The 22,490-nt window shown below is 44.0% G+C and overlaps 1 pseudogene across 1 annotated transcript; it reads right to left on the reverse strand.

Moving 5' to 3' along the window:
* Positions 1–11,779: 11,779 nt before the first annotated feature.
* LOC148007155 (sperm motility kinase Y pseudogene) lies at positions 11,780–16,966 on the reverse strand (annotated as a pseudogene). Its single transcript, XR_015646223.1, has 2 exons — positions 13,767–16,966; positions 11,780–13,038 (listed from the first exon to the last, which is right to left on the reverse strand). The product of XR_015646223.1 is annotated as a sperm motility kinase Y pseudogene (transcript).
* Positions 16,967–22,490: the final 5,524 nt, after the last annotated feature.

Here is a 22,490-nt window from a genome sequence, read left to right on the forward strand (position 1 = left end):
CGGGTAAGGCTTCATGCACATGACTGCATTGTATAATATTTCCCTATGTGATCCAAAACTCTTTTGTTGTTATATTATGATCTCTAAGCAGAATATTGATGATCCTGAAATTATATACCATACCTAAGATTTTTCTCAAACATTTCATTAGCTTTCCATAGAATGCTATTGTAAGTGCATTTGACTGTTCAGTTCCAGGGTATGAATTCCAGTAGAGTACTTTCTGGATAATAGTTCCTTACAAAATGCTGTTAACTGCTTCCTCCAAGAAGTTAATTTCTTGTTTTAAAATTTATAAATTATGTTTAAATGGAAGATAGAGAAGGCAGATGCTGGATTATTTAGTACCAAGCTGGTTTTCTGTCCTGATGTGGGTAAGGGCTGGTCACTTGTTATGTTTCTCATTCCTTTAGATTTGTAGCTGTTTTAGACTTTATAAATAATCATTTTGAGTATTCCAAGTCCATAGGCATTTTCTGACCCAATTGTCCATTTTACAGGAGTATTTTTCTTAGAAGTTTGGAACCATAAAATAGAAATTTTCCTAACTAGTCAAGATTCCAGGGTATATGTGGGTAGGATTTTGCTCATTTCCTGCTGTGTGATTTCATTGTTCTGTTCTGACCTTGTTTTTGCATAGGGTGCTGGCCGGTATAAACTGGAAATGTATGTTAAGTCGTTGTCCAAGGCAGTGTTGCAGATGTGGCCAGTATTTGTTTTAAAGGAATCAGTGAAGGGCATTCTGCACTCGAGCTTTGTGAAAAAGTGTGCAGATGCTCATGGCTGTGGATGCTGTGTGGTGTGAAGAAAACTGCAGTTCATTGAATATGGTGTGAGGAATGCTGCTGTGCACTGACTGTGTGGTGTGAGGAATGCTGCTGTGCACTGACTGTGTGGTGTGAGGAATGCTGCTGTGCACTGACTGTGTGGTGTGAGGAATGCTGCTGTGCACTGACTGTGTGGTGTGAGGAATGCTGCTGTGCACTGACTGTGTGGTGTGAGGAATGCTGCTGTGTACTGACTGTGTGGTGTGAGGGATGCTGCTGTGCACTGACTGTGTGGTGTGAGGAATGCTGCTGTGCATTGATGCTGCCTTTTTTCCCCACTGCTTTTTTTTTATTAACTTGAGTATTTCTTATTTACATTTCGAGTGTTATTCCCTTTCCCGGTTTCCGGGCAAACATCCCCCTCCCTCCTCCCCTTCTTTATTGGTGTTCCCCTCCCCATCCTCCCCACATTGCCACCCTCCCCCCAACAATCTAGTTCACTGGGGGTTCAGTCTTAGCAGGACCCAGGGCTTCCCCTTCCACTGGTGCTCTTACTAGGATATTCATTGCTACCTATGAGGTCAGAGTCCAGGGTCAGTCCATGTATAGTATTTAGGTAGTGGCTTAGTCCCTGGAAGCTCTAGTTGCTTGGCATTGTTGTTCATATGGGGTCTAGAGCCACTTAAAGCTATTCCAATTCTTTCTCTGATTCCTTCAACGGGGGTCCTATACTCAGTTCAGTGGTTTGCTGCTGGCATTCGCCTCTGTGTTTGCTGTATTCTGGCTGTGTCTCTCAGGAGCGATCTACATCCGGCTCCTGTCAGTCTGCACTTCTTTGCTTCATCCATCTTGTCTAATTGGATGGCTGTATATGTATGGGCCACATGTGGGGCAGGCTCTGAATGGGTGTTCCTTCTGTGTCTGTTTTAATCTTTGTCTCTCTATTCCCTGTCAAGTGTATTCTTGTTCCCCTTTAAAGAAGGAGTGAAGCATTCACATTTTGATCATCTGTCTTGAGTTTCATTTGTTCTAGGCATCTAGGGTAATTCAAGCATTTGGGCTAATAGCCACTTATCAGTGAGTGCATACCATGTGTGTTTTTCTGTGATTGGGTTACCTCACTCAGGATGATATTTTCCAGTTCCACCCATTTGCCTACGAATTTCATAAAGTCGTTGTTTTTGATAGCTGAGTAATATTCCATTGTGTAGATGTACCACATTTTCTGTATCCATTCCTCTGTTGAAGGGCATCTGGGTTCTTTCCAGCTTCTGGCTATTATAAATAAAGGCTGCGATGAACATAGTGGAGCACGTGTCTTTTTTATATGTTGGGGCATTTTTGGGGTATATGCCCAAGAGAGGTATAGCTGGATCCTCAGGCAGTTCAATGTCCAATTTTCTGAGGATCCTCCAGACTGATTTCCAGAATGGTTTTACCAGTCTGCAATCCCACCAACAATGGAGGAGTGTTCCTCTTTCTCCACATCCTCGCCAGCATCTGCTGTCACCTGAGATTTTGATCTTAGCCATTCTCACTGGTGTGAGGTGAAATCTCGGGGTTGTTTTGATTTGCGTTTCCCTTATGACTAAAATGTTGAACATTTTTTAGGTGTTTCTCAGCCATTCGGCATTCCTCAACTGTGAATTCTTTGTTTAGCTCTGAACCCCATTTTTAATAGGGTTATTTGTCTCCCTGCGGTCTAATTTCTTGAGTTCTTTGTATATTTTGGATATAAGGCCTCTATCTGTTGTAGGATTGGTAAAGATCTTTTCCCAATCTGTTGGTTGCCGTTTTGTCCTAACCACAGTGTCCTTTGCCTTACAGAAGCTTTGCAGTTTTATGAGATCCCATTTGTCGATTCTTGATCTTAGAACATAAGCCATTGGTGTTTTGTTCAGGAAATTTTTTCCAGTGCCCATGTGTTCCAGATGCTTCCCTAGTTTTTCTTCTATTAGTTTGAGTGTATCTGGTTTGATATGGAGGTCCTTGATCCACTTGGACTTAAGCTTTGTACAGGGTGATAAGCATGGATCGATCTGCATTCTTCTACATGTTGACCTCCAGTTGAACCAGCACCATTTGCTGGAAATGCTATCTTTTTTCCATTTGACGGTTTTGGCTCCCTTGTCAAAAATCAAGTGCCCATAGGTGTGTGGGTTTTTTTCTGGGTCTTCAAATCTGTTCCATTGGTGTATCTGTCTGTCTCTGTACCAATACCATGCAGTTTTTATCACTATTGCTCTGTAATACTGCTTGAGTTCAGGGATAGTGATTCCCCCTGAAGTCCTTTTATTGTTGAGGATAGTTTTAGGTATCCTGCGTTTTTTGTTATTCCAGATGAATTTGAAAATTGTTCTGTCTAACTCTTTGAAGAATTGTATTGGTATTTTGATGGGGATTGCATTGAATCTGTAGATCGCTTTTGGTAAAATGGCAATTTTTACTATATTAATCCTGCCAATCCGTGAGCATGGGAGATCTTTCCATCTTCTGTGGTCTTCTTCAATTTCTTTCTTCAGAGTCTTGAAGTTCTTATTGTACAAATCTTTTACTTGCTTGGTTAAAGTCACACCGAGGTACTTTGGTATTTGGGTCTATTAAGAAGGGTGGTGTTTCCCTAATTTCTTTCTCAGCTTGTTTCTCTTTTGTGTAGAGGAAGGCTACTGATTTATTTGAGTTAATTTTATACCCAGCCACTTTGCTTAAATTTGTTTATCAGCTTTAGTAGTTCTCTGGTGGAACTTTTGGGATCACTTAAATATACTATCATATCATCTGCAAATAGTGATATTTTGACTTCTTCTTTTCCGACCTGTTTCCCCTTGACCTCCTTTTGTTGTCTGATTGCTCTGGCTAGAACTTCAAGAACTATATTGAATAAATAGGGAGAGAGTGGGCAGCCTTGTCTAGTCCCTGATTTTAGTGGGATTGCTTCAAGTTTCTCTCCATTTAGTTTAATGTTAGCAACTGGTTTGCTGTATATGGCTTTTACTATGTTTAGGTAGGGGACTTGAATTCCTACTCTTTCCAGGACTTTTATCATGAAGGGGTGTTGAATTTTGTCAAATGCTTTCTCAGCATCTAATGAAATGATCATGTGGTTTTGTTCTTTCAGTTTGTTTATATAATGGATCACGTTGATGGTTTTCCGTATATTAAACCATCCCTGCATGCCTGGGATGAAGCCTACTTGATCATGGTGGATGATTGTTTTAATGTGCTCTTGGATTCGGTTTGCCAGAATTTTATTGAGTATTTTTGCGTCGATATTCATAAGGGAAATTGGTCTGAAGTTCTCTTTCTTTGTTGGGACTTTGTGTGGTTTAGGTATAAGAGTAATTGTGGATTCATAGAAGGAATTCGGTAGTGATCCATCTGTTTCAATTTTGTGGAATAGTTTGGATAATATTGGTATGAGGTCTTCTATGAAGGTCTGATAGAATTCTGCACTAAACCCATCTGGACCTGGGCTCTTTTTGGTTGGGAGACCTTTAATGACTGCTTCTATTTCCTTAGGCGTTATGGGGTAGTTTAACTGGTTTATCTGTTCCTGATTTAACTTGGGTACCTTGTATCTGTCTAGGAAATTGTCCATTTCCTGCAGATTTTCAAGTTTTGTTGAATATAGGCTTTTATAATAAGATCTGATGATTTTTAGAATTTCCTCTGAATCTGTAGTTATGTCTCCCTTTTCATTTCTGATTTTGTTAATTTGGACACACTCTCTGTGTCCTCTCGTTAGTCTGGCTAAGGGTTTATCTATCTTGCTGATTTTCACAAAGAACCAACTTTTGGTTCTGTTGATTCTTTCTATGGTCCTTTTTGTTTCTATTTGGTTGATTTCAGCTCTGAGCTTGATTATTTCCTGCCTTCTACTCCTCCTGGGTGTTTTGCTTCTTTTTGTTCTAGAGCTTTTAGGTGTGCTGTCAAGCTGCTGACATATGCTCTTTCCTGTTTCTTTCTGCAGGCACTCAGCGCTACGAGTTTCCTCTATACCACAGCTTTCATTGTGTCCCATAAGTTTGGGTATGTTGTACCTTCATTTTCATTAAATTCTAAAAAGTCTTTAATTTCTTTCTTTATTTCTTCCTTGACCAGGTTATCATTGAGTAGAGCATTGTTCAATTTCCACGTATATGTGGGCATTCTTCCCTTATTGTTATTGAAGACCAGTTTTAGGCCGTGGTGGTCCGATAGCACGCATGGTATTATTTCTATCTTTCTGTACCTGTTGAGGCCCGTTTTTTGACCAATTATATGGTCAGTTTTGGAGGAAGTGCCATGAGGAGCTGAGAAGAAGGTATATCCTTTTGCTTTAGGATAGAATGTTCTATAAATATCTGTTAAGTCCATTTGGCTCATGACTTCTCTTAGTCTGTCTACGTCTCTGTTTAATTTCTGTTTCCATGATCTGTCCATTGATGAGAGTGGGGGTGTTGAAATCTCCTATTATTGTGTGAGGTGCAATGTGTGTTTTGAGCTTTAGTAAGGTTTCTTTTACGTATGTAGGTGCCCTTGTATTTGGGGCCCAGATATTTAGGATTGAGAGTTCATCTTGGTGGATTTTTCCTTTGATGAATATGAAGTGTACTTCCTTATCTTTTTTGATGACTTTTAGTTGAAAATTGATCGTATGTGATATTAGAATGGCTACGCCAGCTTGCTTCTTCCGACCATTTGCTTTGAAAGTTGTTTTCCAGCCTTTCACTCTGAGGTAGTGTCTGTCTTTGTCTCTGAGGTGTGTTTCCTGTAGGCAGCAGAATGCAAGGTCCTTGTTGCGTATCCAGTTTGTTAATCTATGCCTTTTTATTGGGGAGTTGAGGCCACTGATGTTGAGAGATATTAATGAATAGTGATTATCGCTTCCTGTTATATTTATATTTGGATATGAGGTTATGTTTTTGTGCTATTCTTCTCTTTGTTTTGTTGCCAAGACGATTAGTTTCTTGCTTCTTCTAGGGTATAGCTTGCCTCCTTACGTTGGGCTTTACCATTTCTTATCCTTTGTAGTGCTGGATTTGTAGAAAGATATTGTGTAAATTTGTTTTTGTCCTGGAATATCTTGGTTTCTCCATCTATGTTAAGTGGGAGTTTTGCAGGATACAGTAACCTGGGCTGACATTTGTGTTCTCTTAGGGTCTGTATGACATCTGTCCAGGATCTTCTGGCTTTCATAGTTTCTGGTGAAAAGTCTGGTGTGATTCTGATAGGTCTGCCTTTATATGTTACTTGACCTTTTTCCCTTACTGCTTTTAATATTCTTTCTTTATTTTGTGCGTTTGGTGTTTTGACTATTATGTGACGGGAGGTGTTTCTTTTCTGGTCCAATCCATTTGGAGTTCTGTAGGCTTCTTGTATGCCTATGGGTATCTCTTTGTTTAGGTTAGAGAAGTTTTCTTCTATGATTTTGTTGAAGATATTTACTTATTTACTGGTCCTTTGTGCTGGGAGTCTTCACTCTCTTCTATACCTATTGTCCTTAGGTTTGATCTTCTCATTGAGTCCTGGACCAATGTTTTGGACCAGTAGCTTTTTCCGCTTTACATTATCTTTGACAGTTGAGTCAATGATTTCTATGGAATCTTCTGGTCCTGAGATTCTCTCTTCCATCTCTTGTATTCTGTTGGTGAAGCTCGTATCTACAGCTCCTTGTCTCTTCTTTTGGTTTTCTATATCAAGGGTTGTTTCCATGTGTTGTTTCTTGATTGCGTCTATTTCCATTTTTAATTCCTTCAACTGATTGATTGTGTTTTCCTGGAATTCTTTCAGGGATTTTTGTGACTCCTCTCTATGGGTTTCTACTTGTTTATTTATGTTTTCCTGGAATTCTTTCAGGGATTTTTGCGATTCCTCTCTGTAGGCTTCTACTTGTTTATTAATGTTTTCCTGTGTTTCTCTAAGGGAGTTCTTCACGTCTTTCTTGAAGTCCTCCAGCATCATGATCAAATATGATTTTGAAACTAGATCTTGCTTTTCTGGTGTGTTTGGATATTCCATGTTTGTTTTGATGGGAGAATTGGGCTCAGATGGTGCCATGTAGTCTTGGTTTCTGTTGCTTGGGTTCCTGCACTTGCCTCTCGCCATCAGATTATCTCTAGTGTTACTTTGTTCTGCTATTTCTGACAGTGGCTAGACTGTCCTATAAGCCTGTGTGTCAGGAGTGCTGTAGACCTGTTTTCCTGTTTTCTTTCAGCCAGTTATGGGGACAGAGTGTTCTGCCTTCGGGCGTGTAGTTTTTCCTATCTATAGGTCTTCAGCTGTTCCTGTGGGCCTGTGTCTGGAGTTCACCAGGCAGGTACCTTGCAGCAGAAAAGTTGGTCTTACCTGTGGTCCTGGGGCTCAAGTTTGCTCGTGGGGTGTTGCTTATGAGCTCTCTGCGGCGGCAGCAACCAGGAAGATCTGCGCTGCCCTTTCCGGGAGCTTCCGTGCACCAGGGTTCCAGATGGAGTTTGGTGTTTTCCTCTGGCGTCAGAGATATGTGCAGAGTGCAGTCTCTTCTGGTTTCCCAGGAATGTCTGCCTCTCTGAAGGTTTAGCTCTCCCTCCCACGGGATTTGGGTGCAGAGAACTGTTTATCCCGTCTGTCCCTTCAGGTTCTGGTGGTGTCTCAGACGCAGCGGTCCTGCTGCACCTGGGCCCTCCTCTGCGGGAACCCAGAGGCCTTAAACAGTTTCCTATTGGGCCAGGGATGTGGGCAAGGGTGAGCAGTGTTGGTGGTCTCTTCTGCTCTGCAGCCTCAGGAGTGCCCACCTGACCAGGCAGTGAGGTCTCTCTCCCACGGGGTTTGGGAGCAGAGAGCTGCTGCGGGCCGGGATCCGCGGGTTTGGGACTCCCGGTAAACCCCGCAAGCGCCCAGTCCTAGAGGAATTTTTGCCTCTCTGTGTCCTGAGTTCACCAGGCAGGTCTCTTGCAGCAGAAAAGTTGGTCTTACCTGTGGTCCCGAGGCTCAAGTTTGCTCGTGTGGTGCTGCCTATGAGCTCTCCACGGTGGCAGCAACCAGGAAGATCTGCACCGCCCTTTCCGGGAGCTTCCGTGCACCAGGGTTACAGATGGTGTTTGGTGTTTTCCTCTGGCGTCAGAGATGTGTGCAGAGTGCAGTCTCTTCTGGTTTCCCAGGCGTGTCTGCCTCTCTGAAGGTTTAGCTCTCCCTCCCACGGGATTTGGGTGCAGAGAACTGTTTATCTGGTCTGTCCCTTAAGGTTCTGGCGGTGTCTCAGACGCAGCGGTCCTGCTGCTCCTGGGCCCTCCTCTGCAGGAACCCAGAGGCCTTATACAGTTTCCTCTTGGGCCAGGGATGTGGGCTGGGGTGGGCAGTGTTGGTGGTCTCCTCTGCTCTGCAGCCTCAGGAGTGCCCACCTGACCAGGTGGTGAGGTCTCTCTCCCACAGGGTTCGAGAGCAGAGAGCTGTTGCGTTTCAGGATCCGCGGGTTTGGGACTCTCGGTAAACCCCGGAAGTGCCTGGTCCTAGAGGATTTTTGCCTCTCTGTGTCCTGAGTTCACCAGGCAGATCTCTTGCAGCAGAAAAGTTGGTCTTACCTGTGGTCCCGAGGCTCAAGTTTGCTCGTGGGGTGCTGCCTATGAGCTCTCCGCAGCGGCAGCAACCAGTGACGCTGCCTTTTTTCTTTTCTCCCTACACCCTTCTGGTGGCTCAGGTTGGACAACTAGGTGCCCATGACCAACTCCTCATTGTGGATGAATTTACTCTGGTTGGACTTTCTCAGGAAAGGTATGACTAATTGGTCACTTAAACGTGTCAACTAATTGGTTAGTTTTAGTGTACTGAAGTGATAGTTTGCATTTAATTTTGAAATTTGAATTCGAAAAGAAGTGATGTAAAAGCTCTTTGTGTTTACTCACCTTCACTATAACCCTAGTTCTTAGAGCACATGAATCTCATTTTGGGTTCACTCATAAGAATGTATATTAGTATAGAACATTTCATTAAATAATTATATAAATATGTACACATATACTTAGAGCTTGTAAAATCTTTAAATATCTTAATGTTTATGTTCTAGAATAGAATATATTTACCTGTTTTATAATTAATTCTCATAAGTGATGTGGACAGGACATAATCTTCTGAAAGTCTGGTTTATTTCCCCAAACAGCAACCAGGCTGAGGAACCTAAGCACAAGTATTCTGAACATAGACTCCTCTATGACAGTGAGCACTGTTTCTTTATATTTTCTTCCTAGGGCAGCAGAACTCATGACTACAACCAGTTCCATGGTTACACTGGAAGTTGCAAATCAAGGCATCCTCTCTCACTGCCTGTCCACCTGTCTTACCCAGCCATTGTCCTCCATGGTGCAGAGAGGTAAGAGCTAGTGACTCAAGCCAGGTTAGCCAACATATAGTAATCCTGTATTGAGATATGGCTCCTCCTAAAAGTTATCAAAATCTGGGGCTGGAAAGATGGTTCAGTATTTTACAACACCAGTGTTAGCTCACAACTGCCTAAAACTCTAATTTCAGGGGATTTGAAACCTTCTTTTAAGTTCTTTGGACACCAGTCAAGCATTCATGTGCACACATGCTGGGCAAACACTCATACACATAAATTATTTTTATAAAGTGAGACCCTAAAAGTCCCATGTAGTAGCTCCTACCACAGCTCTTGCTCAGCTTTTCAAGGAAGAAGTTAGTTGAGACTGAGTGCATGATGCTGAGAAATACTTCTGGATCATGATACAGATCAGATCTGATGGTACGGTTTACTAGATATATTCACAGTCTGTTAGGTGCAGTATTGTGAATCCTCTTCTGAACCTGACTCAGCTTTTATTTTTACTTTTTATTTTTTCAGTTTTATTTTTATTACGCTACTCAAGTAAATTAATACTAAATTAATGAATCTGGGAAAATGAGAATTAGTTTAAATGAGTAAATAAAATGTGAAATGTTTTTTATTGAAAGCATAGTGTCAAAATTATAGTTTTTAGCAGGGCATTTAAAATACATGCTTTTTAGAAAACCATTTATTTATTTCCTTTACAATCCTGTCTTCCCAGTAACCCACCATACAAATCTTCCCTCCATCACACTTTTCCTGAAATGGCAAAGCTTGTTTCGGGGTGTCAACGCCCATGAATGCTTTTTAAAAGATTGTAAAACAGATACCTGAGGAAAAAGTACGACTTTTATGCAGTTTTAAGCATCTGATTGTATACTTCTTTACATTTCACAAGAACAGACCCCTCTACCTAGACCTGAAGTTAGGAGCTAAATTTCAGGAGTGACAATGCCACAAACAGCATGCATCAGTGTATAGAAAAATCTTTTTATTCCTTTGTAGACACAGGAACAGCTGGCTACTTGGCGAGTGAGCCATAAAGCAGTGTCAGGTCTGGTTATATAACCATTCCCCAGTTTTTGTTACCTCCTCTGTGAGGAAGAAACATGCATGAAATTTTGCTAATATCTCTGGTGAGTCCCTGAAGTAGTATAGCTTCCTCTTTTCTTTGCTCAGCCTCTTACCCCTTCCAAGGAAGAGCTTCAGGAAGTTTTACCTACTTGAGCTCCACTGAGTAGAGGCTGGCAAGGGTCTCTAATGTGACAGTGATATGTGGATCCATAGGTCCTCAGTGGAATCTAGCACATGCAGCCAGGAGCACCTGAACCCTTCCTCCAAGTCAGTTGCCCCTGCTTCCACTCTGACCAAGAGTGATCCTGGCCATTGGGAAACCCCAGCAGAGGTGCTGCCCACCCCTGTGACTGTCTCCCAGCCCATATGAACAGACCTCCCTCCACCACCTCCTCTACCACAGGTCCACTACACCAGATATTAGTGGCATTTCAGTGGATTTGCCACTCCCCCCTCCTTCTGCAAACAAGGCAGCATCCCAGTCTGCACAGGTGGCTGGGAAAAAAGAGTGAGGAGCAGCAGTGGTGGTCTGAGATATAGAAGGCCTGTCTGGACAGGGAAGCAGAGAGGAAGCACAGGGAGCAGGAGAGGAAAGGGCGACAGATGCACTCTCATTCCCTGAACTTGCTTCCTTCTCATCTTTGACCACACCGACCAAACCAGGAAAACCTTCCACACTGCAGAGGCCCCAAGAAACAGTCATTCTGGTGTTGTAGTCCCTGCAGCAGCCCCCCACTATTGAGCACAGGGATCTGCAGTTCATAACTATCAGAAAAGAGGTGCTGTCCTCTGGGGAGTCTGTCTCCAGACCCATAAAAATAAGATGTCAGGAAGAAGCTGGAGAAGCAACAGCAAATGCACCTTGTGGATATGCTAAGCAAGGAGATCCATGAGTTGCAAAACAAGGGGGACGGTAGTGCAGAGGAGACTGACTGCCTGTGGACGCTTATGCTGGAGTGGCAGTTCCAGAAGAGACTTCAGGCCATATTTCTTGCGTTTCTCCCAGGTTCATTTCATAAAACTGTTCAAGAAGCACAACATTTGATGTTTCCATAGTAGAAATTTATAACAACAATGTTTTTGCCCTTCTGGCCTTAGACAGTTCTACAGTGGTGTCTATGGTTAAGTGCCAGGCAGTGAGAACCCAGGAGTGACATTCAGAGGTACAAAGAATGACCAGCAGGTGAGGTGCTCCTGGAGCCCAGTGTCCTGAGTGCAGGTCCTCAACCTTACAGCTGCCCACTCCAGCTGTGCCTGGGATGGAGCCAGTGCTACCAACTTAGGAGGCATCTCAGGGAGTGTGCTTAGTATGTGTCCCATTGCTTCAGTGCATGACAAGGTTAATCTGCAGGAGTAGCAAGGATTTTAGCCAGCTCGCGTTCTGTATCTGAGGAAGAACATGTCTTTAAGAACATCAAGATGCTCACCTCTAGCACATATCAGCTTTATATATCAAAGATATCATAATAAAGCTGTTTAAAACATAAAAAGTTATAAGGTAGCTCAAGGGTAGTATTACTGACCCTGAGTATTATATCTCATTAAACACACACACACACATACACACACACACACATACACACACACACACACACAGAAAGAGCTACAAAAGTTGGAAAAATAAACGAATCTTAAAAATATATAAATAAATGTATAATTATTAAAATCTATATGAGAGTCAATGTTTATCACCCAGCATTGAGGAAGGGGCTTAGAGAAATGAATTATCCCCCTCCAACCTCAAAAAACATACGCACACACACAATCAATGACATGTGTAATTATACCAGGAAATACCCGTATTTTATAGAATGCCATAATCGAAAGTAAGAACCATCTTTTTTGTTAAGGGTTGCCAATACATTCTTTTTCCAAGGTGTGTGCAGCTGTGCCAGTCTTGTTCACTATGGGATGGAAGAGGTCCCTGACCTGTGAGCCTAGAGGTGAGCAGGGGATCTTTGCTCCATTCTGAGACTGAGAAAGGCAGGATGCCCACTCAAGGGTCCATAGCAGGGAAGGTTTTCAAGCTATGACAGTGCTGGAAAAGCCTATACAAGGCACACAGTTAGCAGTGATGTGTTTGCAGGGAGTCCAAGGAACCAGCTTTGTACTGATGCAGGTGGGCAAGCATTTATCATCCACCTCCCACTATGACAGCAATGAGAGTATTGCTTAAGTTTTATTTCATAGATTTGATCCCTGACCAAAATACCAAAAACTGCACCCTTAATGATGTAGCAAATAGAATAGTGGATGCTAGGCCAGGAACCTATGATGCTTCTAATACCATTGTGTATTTCCGAGCAAGGAAGGAGAGGTATCAATGGACAGCAGTCTGTTTCCCCACGAGTACTCTACCACTGAGTTAGTAGCCTTAGCCCTCCTCACCTCTAGAAAAAGGGTGTCACTAAGTTGTCCAAGCTGATCTTAAACTCATGATGTGGACCAGGCTAGCCTTGAAGTTCTGATCCCCCTACCTACTGTGTGTCTTGAGTGTCTGGTATTACAGGCCCGTTTATCTATGGATTAGTAGCCCATGGAAGAGTCCATGATCCCATGACCCTCTAGTTCTCACCCTGTGGAGATATTGGCCTAAGGGGGAGATGGAGTCCATCTGAAGGGATGGGTCAACAAGACAACTCTGTAGAGTGGGGAACTCATCATTCATATTGGGTCCCTGCTGGGAAGAGGAGAAATCAAGAGGAGGGAGGAGATTGGTGTTGGGGAATCCTCCTCTTCCTCATCTTTCTCCTCCTCCTCCTCCTTCTGCTGCTAATGCTGCTGGTGCTATTGCTGTTTCTCCTGTTGGTGCTGTAGCTTCTGCTGGTGTCTTTTCCTTGGCCATGTGTCTGAAATCACCTCCTGTTTATACTCAGGACATGACAGAATTTCAAGATGGCACTGTGAGAGAAAAAAAGTCAATTTATTCTAAGCAAAAATCTTATGCGGTAGAATACTTAGATTACCATTTGGAGCTTTGATTGCCTTATTATTTTATCAAATCTTCTCTTCTACTTCTCAGTTAAGATTTTTGAAAGAAATCATTTAGAAATGTTACATATATATATATATATATATATATATATATATATATATATCAATTGCTAGGTCTTAGGAATGAAAAAATCAGTATGCAAAACAATATGCATGCATGCAGGATTCTGAGCATCAACAATAACCAACAAACTAGGTTGTTGATACTTATTCAGTGACAAACCTTGTTATTAATTTTAAGGCTTAAAGGAGTGGGATGTTACATTTGAAAACATAAGACTCTGTTCTGCAGCACTTGTGATTGATGACCACATGTGCTAGAACCAGTAGCCCATGGATGAGTCCATGAGCCCATGAATCTCTAGTCCTCACCCTGTGGGAGCTATTGGCCTAAGGGGGAGCTGGAGTCCATCTGAAGGGATGGGTCAACAAGAAAACTCTGTAGAGTGGGGAATTCATATTGAGTCCCTGCTGGGAAGAGGAGAAATCAAGAAGAGGGAGAAGGCTTGGTGCTGGGGAAACCTCATAAAAGAACTTAGAGAAGATACAAGGTAAGAATTGTGGGGAAAATGGAAACCAGAGACAGAGGAAGGACCAGCATAGAACAAACTAGAAAGGACAAAGCACGAAGGTACCTGGGCTGTGCCTGCTGCTTGTTATCTGGACTCTCCCTGTGGCTCATTTCTGGGGTGAGATTCTGTTCTGCCCCAGGCGAGGTTTCTTTCTCCTTGGCAAGCAGCAACAAAGCTTTATCAGGGCATTTGCTATATTCCTGGTCCACCCCTTAAAACCTCTGTGCCGGACCCTGCTGGAGATGGGCTTATCCTCTAATGGGGCTCTGTGGGAGAGTAGATTATCTTCTTTTATTTCCTTGTTGCTACTCTTCTCACTGAAGATGCTTGTTGTTTGAATGTATGGGACACTCATGGCACATTTGTGATAGTGGTCCTGTGTAGGTGTCATCGGTAGTGGCCTGAGACGACCAGCCACAGTGGACCTTCTTCCTCCTTTTGTATGAACCTTCTGGCCATAATGAGATACGTGACCTTGGAAGAATGACACCTGCAAGGTGTCAAGGACTGGCAGGCTTCCACTCCTCTTTCTTTGTAATCTAAAAGCAGCAGCAGGATCAAGGCTAGGAAATGGGGCTGCAATGGGACTCACTTGCTGTGCCTGGGCTGTGCAGCCATACCCCGGGAGAGCCTGCTGTTGTAGGAAGCAATAAGTTGCCATTTCCTCATTATATTTTCTTTTTATTAGGGAGTATTTTATTACAGAGGCTTGAAATCCCATGCATTTCATCGCACCCAAAATTTCAGGGTCTGGCCTGAGGGGAAGCAGTTCTTCACAGCGAACTGTGAACCTCTTCCCGTGTTCTTTGAACCAGGCGTGTTTCATCACCTCGCTGGCTGTTGGTCTATACATTGGATTTACTGTTAGTAATTGACTAAGGAGGTTCTCCAGTTCTTCTGAAACCCCACAGGGGGCAGGATACCCCCCTGCAACAACTTGTTTTTGTAATTCTTGGATGATCACAGAATCAAATGGGAGCTTTCCCACTACCATATAATACAAGACCACTCCTATTGTCCACATATCATTCTTTATCCCGTCATACAGAAGTCCAAGGAAGCGTTCCGGGAAACCAAAAGAATACGCACCGCAGTGCTGGTTTAGCATTTGTCCAGGTTGTGTTTCGGTGCTAAGCCCAAAGTCGATGACTTTGACCTTTTTGTTTTTATCAATCATTATATTGTCCACTTTCAGGTCTCGGTGAACAATCCCCTTTCCATGGCAGTAGCTCACTGCTGATAATATCTGTTCAAATATTTGCCGGGCCTCATCCTCCTCTATGTGCCCTGACTCTCTGATGTACTGGTAGAGTTGTTGGCCTTCCACCAGCTCCATTATGAGGTATATTCTAGTTTTGTTTTCAATGACTTGTAAGAGAGAAACAATGTTGGGGTGGTTGATCTTTCTCATTATGTTTGCTTCTGTCATGGCTGGCCGGAACCACTGCTTGTTCTTTCGGAGAACTTTGACCGCCACTGGGGTTCCTGTGAGCCGGCGGTGGGCCAGGAGGACCTTGGCATGGCTTCCTTTTCCAATAGTCTTCAGTACTTTATATTGGGAATGAAAGGTTCCCTCCTGAGAGATACTGGGATCGGGACTAGAAGGTGGTAACTCTTCCTCAGTCTCTGTAGGCATTTTATCAGTACTAATGCTACCTAAAAATAACAAACAAATGGAATCAAATAATGAAAAAGATGGAGCAATTCAGGAACTAAAATTACACATGTGGAACCTAAAAGAAACAAATGAAACAAAAAGAAAAAAATAATAACAAAGAAAAGACTAGACTAGAAAAATAGAGTAAAATTATGAACAGGGGGAAATATGAAGAATCATAAGTAAAAGCCACCCAAATAACCATCCCCAAAAGAGAAAGCCAAGAGCACACAAATACTAAATGTAATGATGAAAATAAAAATCGTTATACTACAATAGGATTGGGCGGCCAAAGCTGATCAATACTGTGAATGGATGTAGTTTGAAGAAAAAGGTCAGATGAAAGAAACGAGAGGAGAAAGAATTAGTATAAGACAAAACAAACAAATGTAAAAAGCCAACACTTAAGGGAAAACTCCATTGAATTTCAGGACCTAGTGATCCACAAAAATCCACAACTCTCCAGAGCAAAATACTGAAAATTAAAATTAACCAACCACAAGGAATGAGGCAGTTAAATATCAGTGAATAGTAAACCTTAAACAAAGGCCGAAGAGTCAAAGTGTCACAAAGGGCAAATTTGTATCAAGTCTAAGCCAATGATTGCTTGTACTCAATAAATGGAGAAACAGGAATAATGTAAAAGGATGAAACCGCAGGGCATTGAAAATGGAGATAGAGTTAATCATCCGACTGCAGAACCGTAAATAATCAAAGCAGTAATATAGCATGTGAGAACATAAAAACCACCACCAAAATGAATCCAGCAATCCATAATAAATAAATAAATAAATAAATAAATAAATAAATAAATAAATAAATAAAACAAAACCACAATAAGGAAATAGCCAGTGGTCTTGAGAATATATGGCCTAATTCTATCTCTTAAACACATAGAAAAAAATCAATCCATAAATAAGCAGCCAGCAGTCTACGTAGGCCTTTAATCTGATATTATGGGGTTGGCATATCAAATTCCTGGGAGCCACTGGAGAGCCAAGACAGGTACTTGGGCAGCTGCAGGCCAGTGAGAGAGCCTGTCTTGAAAATGAGGTTGAGGACCTGCCTCAGGAACAGGAGCCAGGGTGACTTCTAGCCTCTACACTCTTTTGCACTGAGGTGCAGGTAATATAGATACAAGGGGCAAAAGGGGATGGGCACGTGCGTGCACACACAAACACACACACACACACACACACACACACAGGCACACACACAGACAAACACCCAGATTCATACAAAACACACTCACGTAGGAACAGGCACACACATACTTACACACAAGTAAACCTGGAAAAATGCACATCACAGACACACACACACACACACACACACACACACACAGGGACACACACACACACAAAAGAAGTGGTACACACATACAAACATACACACAAACAAACCTGTAAACTCACACACTCCTACATATACTGACAAACACACAAGCGAAAGTGTACACACACTCACACACAGGCAAATCTGTCAGCACACACTCTCTTACACACACTGATACATACACATATACACAGTACAGTAAAATCCAATACAACCACACACAGCTCACAAGATACAACCAAGTCGCAGAGGGCTCCACTCCACACCTCCTCTCAAAGCACTCAAAGAAATCCAGGCCTGGCAACAGCTTAACATCTGTTGGCTGGGACGCCTCACAGTCGCTCCTCATGAGGTCACAATAGGACCTGTCATGACATGGTTGGGAAGGGCTTCAAGGCTCTGGCTTCTGTGGGCTATGGAGAGATTTAAGGCTTTTAGAAATCAAAGCCTGTAAGATGTTTACCTCTCCTCGGTTCTCTGTTTTGAATGTTTTCTATGCCTCCTGCTTCAAAGTCATCATGTCTACACTCAGGGTGTCACTTTTTCATTGAATTCTGAATGATTAGCCTCAAAATGATGGTACACTGTTAAAAAAAATAAAAAAAAAAAACAAAGCTGTGTTTCTAAACTGACCCATCAAGATGACACTGATTTCATAAATCCTCAGAAAGGCTCTAGGTTATCATCAAACACCTGAGACAAAGCTGCAGGGATAGGCAGAGCACTTGCCTCCCAACGGTAAGGAATTGAGTTTCAATCCCCAAAACCCCCATCAATGTTGGATGCATCAGCAAAGCCCACAAGCTCAGCATCTGTGGAGTGGGGAGGGGTTGGGGCTTGAAGACAGGTGGTCTGACATGCAGGCGTGAGGACCTGTCAGAGGATGGCCTCTGACAGGACATGGGGTAGTGGTATGCATGGACACCTAGGCACATAAGGGGGTATGCATACACAGGCAGACACTTCCTATCACACAGAGGTTGGCATGATGTATAGAAAACCAAGTCCATCCTGAGTGTAGGGCTCACTTTAAATATTAAGGTCCAGTGATGGAAGAGGCATGTATGAGGACAAGGAGCCCTGTGCAACCTGGGGCCAGAAGGAACAGAGTGGCTATGCTGACACAGTTGAAATGAATTCTCAATCACAGTCTGTGACAGCCAGGTCACAGGACCCAGTCTGCTGTGTTATTTGTGAGCAGCCAGTGCAGCCAGAAGCTAACTATTGAGCACTGACTGGCCCAAGCCCAGAAAGGGTCTCTGTTTCTCAGATTGCTGGGGGCAGTGCAGTGTGTAGCGCTTTCCTTCTGAAGACTCTTCTGGGGTTTGGAGTCCCCTGTAGAGGACTCTCATGGCTGCAGACACTAAGCCTGGGAGGAAAGATCCTCATCTGTAGAGTTCACTGAAAGGCCTGAGAGCAGAAAAGGAAAGAAACAGCAAAATGTGCCACCTCTGCTCACTGTGGTTCAGCTTCTGCCTTTGCAGCTGAGCTCAGGTGCCCTGGAGTCCTCCCTAGCCTGAGTCAGTGATCTCAAGTTTAAGTCCCTACACCCTGGTTTGTAGTATCAAACAAAGCACAGTTTCAGGCAAGAAAAGCTGTGAACACCATCTAGACATTGTTGTCTACATTTGAGGGGGACTGTTGAGCCCCAAAGGGAGCAAGGGTTACAAGGTCAGGTATTATAGGAATGGCCAGGGTTGGAATCCAAGTTCCAATCTCCCTTTGCTCTGGGCAGAGGGTAGGCCTGGCAATTGGTTCCTGCTGTGTACATGGGGAGAATCAAAGGGTCTTATGGGATCGCTGGCACAGACCTGCCCAAGCATGGCTTAGGGAGCCTCACACCAACTCAATATTTGATGTGTTCCCAGTTTTGTCTACCACCCTCAGCTGTGTGCCATTTTCCCTGCCTCCTGCAAGGGACCCTAAATATCTTCCTATAAAAGGCGATCAAGGAGGAGTTGCACAAGGACAGGTGGGGCTCTGTGGGGAGGTTCACATGGGCTAACACATTAGAGGGCCACAGTCCCTGGATTGATGCTGGATGGACACCCTCCTCTGACATCCAACAGAGAGCTCTTCACAGAGATCAAGAGAAGGCTTCTCTGAATAGCTGTGCAGAGCACCTCCGATTCATGGACTTAGGACTGACACCCATAGGATGCTTTTGAGGAGCCGATTGTGATTCAAGGGCTCATCTGCCTGGGTCCATGTGCCTCTAGAGATGAGCCCAGGACTTGGCTGTGGCTGGTTATGGGGTCAGATCAGAGGATTGGAGGGGGCTTGTCCTTGGCTCCTGGGAGTAGAGCAATTTTTCTTTCCCTGCCCCTACTTTTTTTGCTTTTCTTTCCTTGGCATAAGGAGGGACTGGAAGAAGTCTGTCTATGGGGAGTGAGGCTGGCTGGGAAACTGCTCGCTGTTCTACATTGTCATGCAGCTGGGGGCTTGGGGTTGTTGGCAGGATAACCTCTGCACCATTCCAGTCTGCTTCTCTCCACTTTATCCATGCATCCCTGTCCCAGGGCTGGGAGACCTGGATACAAAAGTCCCACCTGTAGCTTCCAGTCCAGGGATGGAGTCCCTCAGTGAATGGATTCCAGATGGTTCTGTGTAAAGCTGCATCGAACAGGGTAGTTACTGAACATGTGGGTACATGGAGGAGGATACTGCACTGCACCCACCCACATTTCATATAAAACCAATCCTCATGCTCTGGTACTAATTGGTTCTTTTTATACCTTTCACCATTTTTGCTATTCACTGTACTGTTAAGGGTGGATTTTCATTGTTTCACTTCTGCAAAAAGACAGAGTTTAGCATTGGAGACTCCCTACAGCCTGGCTGGAAGGGAGGCCTACACCCATGTGTCCTTCTAGGAAAAAGCTCTTTCATAGGATGCCTCCCTGAGTCCCAGGATGTGTGGAGGGCTCTGTGCCCTACCCAGGGTTGACCTCAGTATATTAACGGAAGCAGAGGCTTCTCTCTGATAGAACAGTACCACCCTCCTGCAAGATGTCTATGATGGTTTGTATATGCTTAGCTCAGGGAGTGGCAATATTAGGAGGCGTGGTCTTGTTAAAGTAGGTGTGTCACTGTGGGCATGGGCTTTAAAACCCTTTTCCTATCCACATGCAAGCCAATCTTCCCCAAGAAGCCTTCAGATGAATATGTAGACCTCTCACTTACTCTGGCACCATGACTGCCTGGATGCTGCCATGCTCCCAGCTTGATGATACTGGACTGAGTCTCTGAACCTGCAATCCTGTGTCCATTAATGTTGTCCTCATAAGAGCTGCATTGGTCATGGTGTGTCTGTTCTCAGCAGTAAACCCCTAACTGAGACAATGTCAATGTTCCCTGCTCCAGCTTCCTGGCTATAGAAGCTTCACACATGAGCGGCATTCTCTTGGGATATGGGCTTAATAGGCTCTAGGCTGTCTGCTTGATCTGAGAGTGTTAGGACATCCTGCTCCTAAGGGCATTGTTACTGTTCCCATGCAATACTGTGAAAACATCAGCAGGCTCATGCTTTCTTACCCCCCTGAACACAATGCTGCCTTTTCCAGGAGTGGATCCAACAGCTCTCAGAACCTCCTCAGGAACTATGTGTTACCCAAGGATTACCTGCACTTGCTTACACACCCCTATTCTGTGTCCTGAAAACTTTTCAAAGCCCATTCATCTGAGACTGGTGAGTTCAGGACAGTAGTCCGAAGTGTCTTGTCCTACGCTGACAGTTCATTCTCATGAGGCATCACTTACCCTTGACAGAGGATTTTTCCAAGGGGCATTGGATGTGCAGGAGAATTGTGTGTGCTGACTCCTGTCAGATCAGCACAGGATACCATCAAGGCCCCATTTGCTCTTGATTTTGGAACTCATGGTCTTGGCACTGTCTTGTTGTTATTTAGGTCCCTGTCAGTCCCTAATTGAATTTTAGCATGGGAACCCAGGGCAGTTGTCTTCAAAGATATTCCTAGTATGGGCCACATCTTCACCTTGCCAGACATAAAGCACAACAAAACACCAGGCAGGCAGAGAACCCTCAGGGGCTGGAACTGGCATGTGCAAACACTCTGGCTTGACCTTGGCCAGCACAGATTCAGAGAACATCTTCTATGTAGGAAGATCTCCTTCCTCCTCTCAGAGTTTAGGACATCTAGAGGTAGGCTAAGGTGCTGTCACAATGTGAGCAGAGGCAGCACTCTAGGCTTGTTCAGTGTCAAAGCCTCCCTGCCACCCCTGTATCACAGTCACAGCAGCCCATCTCATGAGAATTCTAGGGCTGCTGATATCCTGGATGAATAATCCATGTTCTGCTGCTAGTTTCTTTGCTTCCACATGGACAACTGAGAGAAGGGATTGATTAAGTGTAGGTGAGGAAGCCCTGCAAATATCTACTTGGTGTTAATAAAGACAATGGGTTCTGACTGGCAAGATCTTTGAATTAGATTTTGAAAAATGCCACCTAGGAACAGTTAGTAGGTACTCTCAGGAAGGTGCAGCATGGTGGGCACAATGGGACAGGATCCCTGAGGCTGGTGCAGTGGGACAGGGTCGTTGGGGCAGGTAAAACTGAGTAGGAAACGTGAGCCAGGAACAACCGGGCAGGGACCCTGGTTCAGTTACAACAGAGCAGGAATCCTGGGGGAGATGCAAGGGGGCATGAGTCCTGGGGAAGGGATCTTGTAGTTGTGGCCCTGTGGCATGTGCAACTGGCAGGGACCCTGGGGCAGGTGCACTGTGACGTGCACCCAAGCTGGAATGTTCAGACAGGTGTGTGTTTGCTTCATGCAGCTGCTGTCTGAAGTAGAGAACACTGGCAACTGCCCCAGAGGGGATTTTGGGAACTCCTTCCAAGAATCCCTTAGCTCCTAACTGAGAAGCTATACATTCCACAGATGGACCTTTATTGAGATGAGCAGATTCTAAGGGAGCTGCCTTGAATGAACAGCCAAAGAAAGCAGAAATGAAGAACAAGCAATTGCAGCAGACATGTTCAGTGTGTTTTCGACCAGAAAAGTAGGACTGGAAGAAACTGATTAAGTCAAATCACTTCACTGTCTATCCATCCATCCATCCATCCATCCATCCATCCATCCACCCACCCACCCATCCATCCATCCATCCATCCATCCATCCATCCATCCATCCATCCATCCATCCATTTCCCTGAGGGAAGTCAGCTTTTCTTTCTGAGAAGGTCAAAGCGGCGCTCCCTTGTGGTGACAATGAGGATTGCAGGCAGTGAGATAAGTGGGTAGTTATTTATTTATTTATTTATTTATTTATTTATTTATTTATTTATTTCATGATCTGCGATAGACTGCCACTTGTGGCCAGTCCCCATCTGCATCAGCTGTACCATAAACCCAGTCTCAGTGTGACACAGAAAAGGCCTAATTGGAAAGTATGTCCTCTCTCTAAGTGACACTGTATAATAACATACTCTGGACTGCAGGTCAGTCAAGGCCTGTGTTTAGGAGACTTGTGGACAGATGAATGTCTGTGAGTCTGGACTTAGACTCTGTGGAGGGCTCAGGTCACCTGACTGTCCTGAAGCTTCCCACTGTGATTTATTTCCCTCCTACAGAGCCAGCCACCTCAGCAACTGCATTTCCTGGTTATCCCCTAATCCACTTACACTGTGTAGAGTGTTCAATCTCAGGGAGGGCCTGGGAATCTGAGAGACACCACTGAGCCCCCTGGGCCTGGCTGACTCAACCTGAGGCTACTCTGTGTGTCTTCATTTTGCTCACCCTCCAGAGACCTCAAAAGTCAGCAGTGAGCTTGCTGAG

This window comes from Rattus norvegicus, chromosome 1 (genome assembly GCF_021556685.1).
Source record: "Rattus norvegicus strain SHRSP/BbbUtx chromosome 1, alternate assembly SHRSP_T2T, whole genome shotgun sequence".
Classification (NCBI taxonomy): domain Eukaryota; kingdom Metazoa; phylum Chordata; class Mammalia; order Rodentia; family Muridae; genus Rattus; species Rattus norvegicus.